This window comes from Macaca mulatta, chromosome 20 (genome assembly GCF_049350105.2).
Source record: "Macaca mulatta isolate MMU2019108-1 chromosome 20, T2T-MMU8v2.0, whole genome shotgun sequence".
NCBI classification, from domain to species: Eukaryota; Metazoa; Chordata; class Mammalia; order Primates; family Cercopithecidae; genus Macaca; species Macaca mulatta.
Genome location: NC_133425.1, coordinates 28,855,715 through 28,868,954, shown reverse-complemented (window position 1 = coordinate 28,868,954; position 13,240 = coordinate 28,855,715). Strand labels below are relative to the sequence as shown.

General features: G+C 46.2%; 1 protein-coding gene across 1 annotated transcript in view; it reads right to left on the bottom strand.

Annotated features, from left to right (window-relative positions):
* Window positions 1-13,240, bottom strand: part of ZNF48 (zinc finger protein 48) — a 242,055-nt gene that overhangs the window by 134,927 nt on the left and 93,888 nt on the right. The window lies entirely within an intron of this gene.

Sequence of the window (13,240 nt, the reverse complement as noted above, 5' to 3'; positions counted from 1 at the left end):
CTGCCTGGCTGAGTCTTAAGCTCCCCCTGAACTCAGAAATGGGTTAGCCTTCCAGGAACCTCCGGATCTGAGAGCTGGGGAGGGCACTCCATTACTGGGGGAAGAAGGAATGGATCTTGGGCACTCGAGGGCAACACACGCCCTCCTTGCAGGGAAATGGATTTCCAGGCAGGGGAGACGCATGGGCAGAGGCCCAGAGGTAGGAAACGGCTCAGATTGTCTACTGTAAGATTTGAGGCTGTGATCAGGAGGTGACTAGGAGATGGGCTGGGTCCAGACCACAAAATGGTAGGTCAGAGGATTTGGACTCTGTCCCAGGAGTGAGCTGGAAATCAAACTGGAAAATCAGATAAGCTTATTTGCAGCTTCAATCCAGTCTGTTGCAGAAGGATGCATTTGAGGGGGCTAGAGAGGCTGCAGGGAGGCCAGGAGGAGCTGTGGAAGAGGACTTGAGCGTGGGTCATGGCCATGGGGTTTGGAGAGAAGTGATATAGCATCTTCAGAGCCTCAGAAGGCAAGGGGAGTCCGATGGCTCAAGACAGTTGGAAGAGTTGGGTGTGACTAAGGGAGTGGGGAAATGGGGCGTGCATGGCACATGAGGACTCTCATACATCACCTCCCAGTCCCTTGTCCATCTGGCTACACTTCCTCTTTGCCTGGTCAGCCTAGGACCAAGCTGGGATCATTTTCCCCAGGATGCCCCACACCCAGCGGCAAATGTGCCCATCCTAGCAGTTTGTTTAATGAAAATGATGTGCTGTTTTGAGTACGTGATGTGCCAGCAATGCTGGCTACTGCATGAGATGGGAACTAGCAGGGAGCACCTTCATCCAAGGTGTGCAGGTCCCCTTCCCTCAGTTAATGCTTGTGGGGGTGGGCGTTAGCCTCTCCACTTACCCAAGAGGAAACTGAGGCTTTATGAATTTAAGAGAGCTGCTTAGAGTCACTTATCAATAAAGTGGTGGAGGCCAGGCACGGTGGCTCACACCTGTAATCCCAGCACTTTGGGAGGCTGAGGCAGGAGGATCACTTGAGCCCAGGAGTTCAAGACCAGCCTGGGCAACATAGTGAGACTCTGTTTCTATTTTTTAAAAAATTATCCAGCTGTGGTGGTGCACACCTATAGTCCCAGCTACTCAGGAGGCTGAGGTGGGAGGATTGCTTAAGCCTGGGCAGTTGAGGCTGCAGTGAGCTGTGATTGCACCACTGCACTCCAGACTGAGTGACAGAGGCCCTGTCTCAAACAAAAAAAGTAAATAAAAAAAATATACAAAGTGGTGGAGCAGTTTGAATTGTGTCATTCACTCATTCAATATTTAACTGAGCATCTACTATGTGCCAGGTACTATTCTAGACAATGGACATACAACGAGTAAACGGATAAAAATCTCTCTCCTCGGGGAGTCTGTATGTTGGGGTTGGGGTGGGAGCTGGGAAGAATAGACAATGAAAAAATACTTAAGGAAAATATGCAGACACCAATTGTCAACTCCTTCATGGCCACCAGAGGGCACTGCAACCACGCGACCCTCCGTTCCTCTCTAATTCCAGCTCCCTTTCCGGATTCCAAAGACAATAGCCAGAGAGGCTATGAATACCCTGCATAGCATCTACTTAAGAACGAATGCGAGGAGGCATTGGCAGCAATTTTTCCTCCACCCATTTTTCCAGCCTCATCCCCTCATCAGACCCCCATCCAACTGCCCAGGGTACCCCAGTGACTTTTCAAAGCCCCATGTACTCCAGATTCACCAGCGACTCACATTCACTGCCAGCCACCCATCCCCTCCCAAATACTGTAATACTGTCTGGGTTACCCACCAACCCCATCCATCCGCTCAGCTGATGCCTGTCCTCCTCCTCACCCACCCACCCGCGCCCCTTCCACCTGCTGTCCTGACCTGAAACTGGCCAAATTGTCCCACAGATTTTTTTTTTTTTTTTTTTTTTTTGGATAAACACAGAAATTGACCTTCCTGGTCCTAAAGCTTGAAACTTAAATTTGCCTTATCTGAGTTCTTTCCCCATGAAACTGACCTTCAGGCCTCCTAGATATCATCAAGGAACTGAAACTCCTTTTCTTTACCCCCTTCTAATTCCTGTTTTTCCGCACGCAGCTACATTTGCTCCCCCCTATATAAACCCCCAACTGGAGTTTGTTGGAGAGATGGATTTGAGACTTAATCTCCTGTCTCCTTGGCTGATGTCACCTGAATAAAGCCTTCTTTCCTGGCAATACTCATTGTCCCAGGTGGTACAATCAGCTTTCTGTGTGGTAAGCAACGGGACCTGGACTGAACCCCTGGTGTTTCGGTAATACACCCATCCATCCTGTCCATCCCCAACCATCCTGTCCACCCCCCCCATCCATCCTGTCCACCCTTGACCCATCCTGTCCACCCCTTGTGCTTCCATCCACTCATCCCTCTTCCCACCCCTCCTCCCACCCACCATCCGATGTTACAGAAGCCCAGAGCTGGGGCACTCAATCTAGAGGTCAAAGATAGCAAGAGGTCAAACCAGACTGACAGTGAGTCGCCTCAGTGGATATGAGTTTTAGTGTGCTGAGGCCATGAAAGGTAAAAGCATTTAAAAACAGCAAGGCCAGGCACGGTGGCTCACGCCTGTAATCCCAGCACTTTGGGAGGCCAAGGCAGGTGGATCACCTGAGGTCAGAAGTTCGAAGCCAGCCTGACCAACATGGTGAAATCCCATCTCTACTAAAAATACAAACTTAGCTGGGCATGGTGGCATGCACCTGTAGTACCAGCTACTGCTACTTGGGAGGCTGAGGCAGGAGAATCGCTTGAACCCGGGAGGCATAGGTTGCAGTGAGCCGAGATCACACCATTGCACTCCAGCCTGGGCAACAAGATCGAAACTCTATCTCAAAAAAACAAAAACAGGCCGGGCACGATGGCTCACGCCTGTAATCCCAGGACTTTGGGAAGCCGAGGCAGGCAGATCACAAGGTCAGGCACTCGAGACCATCCTGGCTAACATGGTGAAACCCTGTCTCTACTAAAATACAAAAAATTAGCCGGGCATGGTGGCGGGTGCGTGTAGTCCCAGCTACTCGGGAGGCTGAGGCAGGAGACCGGCGTGAACCTGGGAGGCGGAGTTTGCAGTGAGCCGAGATTGCCCCACTACACTCCAGCCTGGGTGACAGAGGGTGACTCCGTCTCAAAAAAAAAAAAAAAAAAAAAAAAAACCATGAAAATTAGCCAGGCCTAGTGGCGGGCGCCTGCAATCCCAGCTACTCAGGAGGCTGCAGCACAAGAATCACCTGAACCTCAAAGGCGGAGGTTGCAGTGAGCTGAGATCATGCCACTGCACTCCAGCCTGGGCGACAGAGTGAGACTCTATCCCCCAAGAAACCCAAAACAAGCAAACAAAAAAAACAACACCGAGACATTCTTAGCAAACCAACTATCTGCGAACAATTCAACGTCGGCTCTTTAAAAAAATTCCACTGTGGCATTATGCTGTGGACACATACATTAATTTATGGCTAGCCCTTCAAGACAACCGGGTGGGTAAAATTATATAAATGTTCACCGCCTCTATACTTTGTTCCAGTGACTCCCTGAGTAATGGATTGTTTTGCCAATTACTCAGCAACATTTAAGACCTGCTTCCGGAGGCCCTAAGTAGCTCAGCATTGTAAGACTGAAGTACTGAAGAAAATCCGCCTGTGTGGCTGTGAATAACATCTCCATCCATCACTGTACACATCAGATTTAGGCCAGACAATGCAGGCTTTATTTATTTCAGGTATGCCTTGTGCTTCAGATCATGGGACCCTAGTACAGCACCCCCAGAAAATTATCAAGGGCAAAGAAATCATAATACATACCTCTAGTTCAGTGGGTCCTTGGATAACCTCTTTCCTCTCTCCTAGTTCTTTAGCTAAAAGATTCAGGAGCCTTAGCAACAAGAAGGAGCTATCTTACAAGTTACATTATTCTAGATATTTGGATGCTTTTTTTTTTTTTTTTTTTTTTTTTGAGACGGAGTCTTGCTCTGTCGCCCAGGCTGGAGTTCAGTGGCACAATCTTGGCTCACTGCAAGCTCTGGTTCCCGGGTTCACGCCATTCTCCTGCCTCAGCCTCCAGAGAAGCTGGGACTACAGGCACCTGCCACCACGCCCAGCTAACTTTTTGTATTTTTTAGTAGAGATGGGGTTTCACCTGTTAGCCAGGATGGTCTCGATCTCCTGACCTCATGATCCACCCGCCTTGGCCTCCCAAAGTGTTGGGATTACAGGCGTGAGCCACCATGCCTGGCCTTTTTTTTTTTTTTTTTAAGCGATGGGGGTCTTGCTATGTTGCACAGGCTGGTCCTGAATGCCTTTCCTTAAGTGATCCTCTTGCCTTGGCCTTCCAAGTAACTGGGATTACAGCGATGAGCCACCGTAGCAGGCTTTTGGATGCTTTTTTTTTTTTTTTTTTTTTTTTGAGACAGAGTCTCTCTCTTGTCACCGTGGCTGGAGTGCAATAGTGTGATATTGGCTCACTGCAACCTCTGCCTCCCGGGTTCAAAAGATTCTTCTCCCTCAGCCTCCCAAGTAGCTGGGATTACAGGTGTGAGCCACTACACTTGACTAATTTTTGTATTTTTAGTAGAGATGGGGTTTCACCATATTGGCCAGGCTGGTCTTGAACTCCTGACCTCAGGTGACCCACCCACCACAGCCTCCCAAAGTACTGGAGTTACAGGCGTGAGCTACCGTGCCTGGCCGGATACTTTTTAACCAAAGGAATAAACAAGCCTCTTTATTGGAATAATATATCAATATATGCAGGTATTCAGACAATACCAGTCGGACAACAATGACTTCTTAAAGGTTGGATACAGATCATGCTTTCCGCGTTAAAAAAAAAAAAAAAAAAAAAAAAAGGCCAAGCGCAGTGGCTCAAGCCTGTAATTCCAGCACTTTAGGAGGCCGAGGCGGGCTGATAATGAGGTCGGGAGATCGAGACCATCCTGGCTAACACAGTGAAACCCCGTCTCTACTAAAAATATAAAAAATTAGCCGGGCATGGTGGCGGGCGCCTGTAGTCCCAGCTACTCAGGAGGCTGGGGCAGGAGAATGGCGTGAACCCGGGAGGCGGAGCTTGCAGTGAGCCGAGATCATGCCACTGCACTCCAGCCTAGGCAACAAAAAAGAAACAAAGAAAAAGAAAGGCTGGAGGTGGTGGCTCATACTTATAATCCTGGCACTTTGGGAGGCCCAAAAGGGAGGATTATCTGAGGCCAGGAGTTTGAGACCCGCCTAGGCAATATAGAGAGACCCTGTCTTGACAAAAAAAATTAAAAATTAGCCAGGCATGATGATGTGCACCTACCTGTAGTCCCAGCTACTCAGGAGGCTGAGGTGGGAGAATTGCTGGAGCCCAGGAGGTTGAGGCTGCAACAAGCCGTGACTGGCCACTGCACTCCAGCCTGGGCGACAGAAAGATACTCTTTCTCAAAAATAATAAATAAAGGCCAGGTGTGGTGGCTCACATCTGTTATCCCAGCACTTTCGGAGGCTGAGGCAGGCCAATCACCTGAGGTCAGGAGTTCCAGACCAGCCTGGCCAACATGGTGAAATCCCATCTCTACTAAAAATACAAAAATTAGCCAGGCATAGTGGCAGGCACCTATAATCCCAGCTACTCAGGAGGCTAAGACAGGAGAATTGCTTGAACCCAGGAGGCAGAGGTTGCAGTGAGCCAAGATTGTGCCATTGCATTCCAGCTTGAGGAACAAGAGCGAGACTTTATCTCAAAAAATAATAATAATAGCAATTATTAATAAAAATGTAAAAAGTCCCTTAACTGAGGCCAGGTGCAGTGGCTCATGCCTATAATCCCAGCACTTTGGGAGGCCGAGGTGGGTGGATCACCCAAGGTCAGGAGTTCAAGACCAGCCTGACCAACATGGAGAAACCCCATCTCTACTAAAAATACAAAATTAGCTGGGTGTAGTGGCACATGCCTGTAAGCCCAGCTACTCAGGAGGTTGAGGGAGGAGAATCACTTGAACCCAGGAGGCAGAGGTTGCAGTGAGCAGAGATCACACCATTGCACTCCAGCCTGGGCAACAAGAGCGAAACTTTGTCTCCAAAAAGCCCCTTAACTATAATCTCACTAAGAATCAAAAAATATTTAATTTTTTTTTTTGAGACGGAGTCTCGCTCTGTCGCCTGGGCTGGAGTGCAGTGGCCGGATCTCAGCTCACTGCAAGCTCTGCCTCCCGGGTTTTTACGCCATTCTCCTGCCTCAGCCTCCCGAGTAGCTGGGACTACAGGCGCCTGCCACCTCGCCCGGCTAGTTTTTTGTATTTTTTAGTAGAGACGGTGTTTCACCGTGTTAGCCAGGATGGTCTCGAACTCCTGACCTCGTGATCCGCCCATCTCGGCCTCCCAAAGTGCTGGGATTACAGGCTTGAGCCACCGCGCCCAGTCTATGTTTAGGTTTTGCCTAAGAGTTGGCTCATCTGCTTCTTGTGCTAACAGGGCCATTGCTGCCAGGGCCCTTAGATATGGGGGGCCAGCCTTTGGAAACCCTGTCTAGTTGTTTTGAGAGATAAGCCACTGGCCTTGGCCAGGGCCCCACAGTCTGGGTTAAAACTCCAACTGCCTTTTTTTTTTTTTTTTTTTGACACATGGAGTGTAAAAGTTTTGTCAGGTCAGGTAGCCCCAGGACTGGGGCAGACCTGAGTTTTTCTTTTAACTCATGAAAAGCTTGCTGCTGTTGGTTGTAATAGATGTAGCTTATCTGATTTAAATTTTTATTAACTGTTACCTCCTAAAATATTGACTTAAATCCTGTAGCTATTTGATTTCAAACTTTAAATTGATCTGGTATTCTTCATGGGACTCCAATTGCTTCTAAATGGACGTGAGAGTTGAAAGACCTAAAAGGGGCTTCTCTCACTTTATGATGTCTTATTTTTCCTCCCTCTTGTAGATGTAATGCCAGGGTGAAAGGGATAGCCAATTGGACTAAAGTATAAGTGCCACTCCAGTTACTTGGCAGAGTGCCCAGTAAAGGTCCACCACAATACCACCACACATCCGCTTGGGGATGAACAAGGGCTGACTGATTGATAAATTCTTGAAAATTCTTAAGCTCATCACATCCCTTCAGGTCTCCAAGGAATGCTAAGTTTCCTCCCTGTCATGAGAGACATGAAGTGAACTTAATGTTGGGAGATGAATTCTGGATGGCCCTTGGGGTCTGACCCACAGGGTGCCAGACTTTGGGATATAGCAGAGAGAGCTTGGCATGACTTATTACTCCAGGCTGTAGAATCCTGGAAAAGAGCTACCATGCAGCCCACGCCTGGTCGACTGGAGGACCACCTTAGTGGAAAGGGGGACAATCAGGGCCTCTGGCTGCCATGTGCACAAGCATAACAACTGCTTTTGTTTAACGTGCGGGTGGAATATTTGATCCATTTCAACCAGGCATTTGCATCTTGGTATGCTGTCTTAATTGCCAAAGTTTGTTTTAAGTTTTTAACTTTTATGATCTTCTAGTAAAATGAATGTTTCCTTTAGCACCTATTTTTATTAGTTTTTAAACCAGAGAAAGCCAAATACCATTTTACATTTAACAATGCTTTTTGTATGATCTTTATACTAGACAAGCTAAATTTTACCTTTATATTAGTGTGTTATTAATGTTAAACTTAATTTTAATAAAACCTTGTAGACATATTTATCTAATTTTTAATGTTTGACCATAAGGTAAGATTTTATAGACTCTTTTTAACCTTTTATAATTTTTGTTAAAGAGCAGGTTGGTGCTTTAAGAAAAACCTGTTGCGTTTTGACTTTAATGTCCAGTTCACAGAAAAACTGGATATATCTTTTTAACTTTAGCTAATATGTTTACTCACAGAATTTACACGCAATTAATGTTTTTAAAACTTGCTTAAACTTTTAAAACAAAATATACATATTTTTAACATTTTAATGTAGGTAAAAATCCACATTCTTATGCCTCCTTATAATCCTTTTATCAAAGGTATACTTTACTTTCCTTATACACCTTGCACATAAACTGTCTCTTCAATAGTTTACATTTAGGAGGCCTAATTACTTTTAAATTATACAACATTTCTTGCATAAATTATTTTTTAACACACTTTTTTTTTATAACTTTTTTTTCTTTCATGACTTTTACAGGCAATTTTTCGACATGCCTTAACTTTCTGACTTACTACAAACATTTCTTTCTTTAAACAATCAGTTAATTTATTTATTTCAGGACAAGAATTTACCATATAACACTCTTTTTATATAAATCCCACCTCCCCCTTTTTTCCCCCTTTTTTTCGAAGATGATAACCATTCTTTTCTAAAGTGAATCTTTTTTTTTTTTTTTTTTGTCTGTGGACTCGACTGTCTAAGGCCACAAGAATAGAAGTTACTATAATACATGTTACACTGTTAACTTTTACCAAACTTTACTTTTGTTGAAAACCTTACAAGTTTGTGATTTTAATTATCCTTTGCTATTAATAAGACCTTGTTTTGTCCAAATTAACTTAGAATTGGTATAGATGGCCTTTTTTTTTTTTTAACTCCTTGTGTATCTCTCTTTTTTTGTCTCTGACTTTGTCTCCCTCTCTGACTTTCCTTTTGACTCTGTCTCTTCCTCTCTCTCTCTGCCTCTCTCTTTCTTTCTCTCTCTCTCCTTGACTCTCTCTTTTTCTCTTCCTCTCTGTTTCTTTCTCTCTCTTTGCCTCTTTTCCTCTCTGTCTCTTTTCTTTCTCTCTCTCTGCTGGTCTTTCCTTGCCTTTGCCAGCCGCTTATGCTGCTGTTCTCTCAACCACTGTGTGTTGGGGGCCGGGGGTCTAAAACCAGCTGTAACCAGTGTCTATGTAGAGGAGCTGGTCTGGGTGTCCTGGCTTACAGGTTACCTTGTGCCATACCTTTGAAACAAGGGAGCTGTCTAGGCTTCCTTTTAATGGCCAACCTATCTCTAATGCGGGCCAGTCTATCTTATACAAAGTTTTAAGTTTTCCTGGTGTCATAGTACTCCATAGTCTCCCTTAAATCCTTTTTTGAAATTTTTCAACATAGTTCCTAGGAAGGTGGGCTTATTTGTGACTGACCCATGCTTTTTCGAGACAAAACACCATGCTCACATCACATGCACAGCACGAAACAAAGAACGGGTGAAAAGGGCACATGCATACTTTTGCAGTTTACACCAAACGAAAATCAAAACTAAAATAAGAGTATCCAGAAATCTAAGGCAGGTCAAAACCAAAACCAAAGTATCAAGCAATCCAAGTCAAGTCAAAAACAAAAACCAAAGTGCCGGTACAGGCGCACCATGGGTGATCAGGCCACACTTCCACTCAAATGGAGTGGGCAAGTTCCTAAGACCGGTCCTGTCAAGCAATTCAAACCAAGTCAAAACCAAAACCAAAACCAAAGTGTCAATAAAGGCATGCCGTGGGTGATCAGGCCACGCTTCCACTCAAACGGAGTGGGCAAGTTACAAAGACTAGTCTTACCAAGTTTTAGATATCTAGACTCCTAGTGCCCATTCCTTCCCGGTGTTCAGCCACTGTGTGGATCCTCCATGGGAACCTGCCACACACTGCTTTGGCGAGGCGTCCCGCTGGGGCAAATGCCTACCCGGGAGCGCTCTCAGGATCCGTGTCGCTCCGGCTGGTCAGAGTCCCCCACAGAGATGTTCCACAGGGCAGGCTTAAGCTGCCTAAGGAGCTGCCTTAACCATCGCCAATCACCTCGCTTCCCGATCAGGGAACCAAGAAATGTAGCAGGACAAACCACAGACAAAACTCCTCAGACATCGAGTTAAAGAAGGAAGAGGTTTATTCGGTCACGAATATCGGCAGGACTCCTGTCTCAAGAGTCGAGCTCCCCGAGTGAGCAATTCCTGTCCCTTTTAAGGGCTCACAACTCTAAGGGGGTCTGCACGAGGGTCGTGATCAATTGAGCAAGCAGGGGGTGCATGACAGGGGCTTCATGCACCAGTGGTCAGAGTGCAACAGGACAGACCCGGAAGTTTTACAATGTCTCTCTATAATCTATAGATAACATCAGTTGCTAGGTCAGGTGTCGAATTTTAACTACCAGGCTTAGGTCAGGCAGGCCCAGGCCTGGTTTTGGGTCTGGTTCCTTGGTTTGGGGTCCGATTCCTAGACGCTGGGCTACTTGCCTTTAGTTTTGCTTCTCTTTCCTTTTCTGAGTATAAAACAATATGAGAGGGTCTCTCTCTTCCCTCAGTATAGTAACTTGCCCAACGGATGTAAAATTTTGAGGACTAAACCAAGTCCTGCACTTTCCATTCCAACCTAATTAATTCCAGTGAATGAAACATTCATTGGGGAAAACATAGAAGATGCAGAAGAGTTGCTTACATGACCTGAGTCAACAATTCAGTGACGCTCTGCATATAATAATCAAAATAGGGCCAGGTGCAGTGGCTCATGCCTGTAATCCCAGCACTTTGGGAGGCCGAGGAGGGCAGATCACAAGGTCAGGAGATCGAGACCATCCTGGCTAACACGGTGAAACCCCGCCTCTACTAAAAAAACAAAAATTAGCGGGGTGAGGTGGCGGGCGCCTGTAGTCCCAGCTACTTGGGGGTTGAGGCAGGAGAATGGTGTGAACCCGGGAGGCGGAGCTTGTGTGAGCTGAGATCGTGCCACTGCACTCCAGCCTGGGCGACAGAGGGAGACTCTGTCTCAAAAAAAAAAAAAAAAAAAAAGTAATGTTTTACTTTTTCAGGAACTGCCACACTGGCTTTCCAAGCTGCTGCTTTGTACATTCCCCTAGCAATGCACAAGGGTTCCTATGTCTCCACATCCTTGTCAACACTTGTTATTGTTTGTCTTTTTAATTGTAGCCATCCTAGTGAGTGTGATGCCGTATCTAATTGTGGTTTTGATCTATGTTTTCCTGATGATTGATGATATTGAACATCTTTTCATGTACTTTTAGAAGTTATTAAAAAATTACTTTAGGCAGATGGAGAGGAAAAGGGGTCCTTGGAAACTTGTTTATTTTAAATCAACTCCAGAAACATTTCTGGTTTACCAGGAAAGCCCCGGCTCTTAGAGCCCAGCCAGCAACCTTTGATATGCAAATGCAGGCCATTAGAAACTGGATCCCCCCAAACATGGCGATTCCCACCTTTGTCCTCTTGCCCTTGCCCCCACATGTGCCTGGCAACAGGGCTGCCCCCACTTATCCCCACCTGTGTAAAACATCATGGTGCCCTGTATTTGCATATTAAAAGGCTAGGGTGAGAGGGCCAGTTCTTTCGTGGGCTATGTGAATGACATGCCTGGTTAAACTAATCCTTAAGCCCTATGCAAATTAGACACCACCTCCTTCAGCCTCCTCATACACCTGGCTGGTATCCCCGCACTTGGGGTCTCCTCTCTTGGCCTTGGAGCCCCCCTCCCCCTCTCTCTGTACAGGAGACCTTCTTCCTTTTTTCTTCTCCTTTCTTGCCTATTAAACTCTCCACTCCTTAACACCACTTCACGTGTATCTGTGTCATTTCATCCAATGCGTGTGAGACAAGAGCCCTGGTGTTCCTCCACTTATCAGAGCCGTATCATTTTGGTGCATGGGTCAGGAAAATGCAAAGTACAGCCTTCGTTGGAGTGGTGAGTTTGGGAGCAATCCTAAAATCTGTTCTATCATTGTGAGGCGCTCTTAGCCTCTATATTAAAATAAATTAAACGGACGTCCGTCAGCATAATACATACGCTTAGCATTGGCTGCGGTACTAAAGACTTGGATGTGAGGCTTGCTGGGGAGAACATGGAGAACCCCCCATTACCCATAGGTACTGGGAATGTTGGCCATGTTTGAAGTAGCTTCTTTTGTTAGGGATAATGCTCAAAATCCTAAGGAAATTGAACACTAGAACAAAGGATTCTTATCAAAGTAATTTTACTTCTGTGCAGAGGGGTGCCTCCTTGGCCAGTTGCCATGAGAGCACACCTGAGCAAAGGGGCATAAGAGCCTTTACTCCTGACGCAAGTCCTGCCCCTGTACCCTTTCCCCATTGGCCGGGATTGGGTCATACAATCTAAATTGATCCTGGTTGGCTAAACATTACTTTTTTTTTTTAGACGAGTCTCGCTGTCTCCCAGGCTGGAGTGCAGTGGCACGATCTTGGCTCACTGTAAGCTCCACCTCCCAGGTTCACACCATTCTCCAGCCTCAGCCTCCTGAGTAGCTGGGACTACAGGTGTCCGCCATCATGCCTGGCTAATTTTTTGTATTTTTAGTAGAGATGGGGTTTCACTGTGTTAGCCAGGATGGTCTCGATCTCCTGACCTTGTGATCCGCCCACCTCAGCCTCCCAAAGTGCTGGGATTACCGGCGTGAGCCACCGCCGGCCCATTTCATTTTTTAAGATAGGGTGGGCTCCTAAAATCAAGTGGAGAGGAAGAGCAACGGGTGTCTGTAATGAGGTAGAAAGTTAGTCCTCTTTCCAAATAAGGAAAGGAATGTGAGCTGGTACTGATAATGCTTGGCGCTGTGGTGTGCCTGGGCATCTAACAAAGACAAAAAGGAAAAAAGGAAAAAAAAGGCGGGGAGTACTATGAATTAAAGAATAAAAGATTGATCAGATTATGTGAAGAGAAACCTCATCATATCCCACATTTTCGCGGGGACACGTTGCCATCATGTGAGGCTGGGAAAAGTTCTGAGGCAACTGGGAATTTCTGGCCAGGGCCCATCCTGGCATGATTCAAAGGCCTCTGGACCGGACGCAGCCTGCAACAGCCGGGTGTTGGCAGAGAATCTTCAACTATCCTGTGGCCAAACTTTCTGTCTCTATCCATGGTCTCTTACCCTCTCTGTGTGTCTAATGTGCAGGAGTCTTTACGGTTCAGGGAAACAGGTCTGTTAGAAGAGATCACAAATCACGGCAGCCAGTAACTCAATAAACGTCTCTCTACGGTTTCTCTGGCAAGCACGTGGTATTTCTAAGCCACCTAGTGGAAATAAAAATCCTCTTCATGAGACACATTGCTGGTTCTCTATGGCACATTGTAGCTTCACATCTTTTCCATTTTGCGCTTTTCTACTGCGACTTCTGTGAACGGGAAACCTCTGCTTTTAACAGTTAGGAGTAAAATGTCTTCTGCAGCCAGATGTTCGTCCTAATATTGTCCCATCAATAGAAAAATGGCCATTTGGTTCCTACATTCTTTTAAGGCACCTATTCTGTCTCCAGTTAAG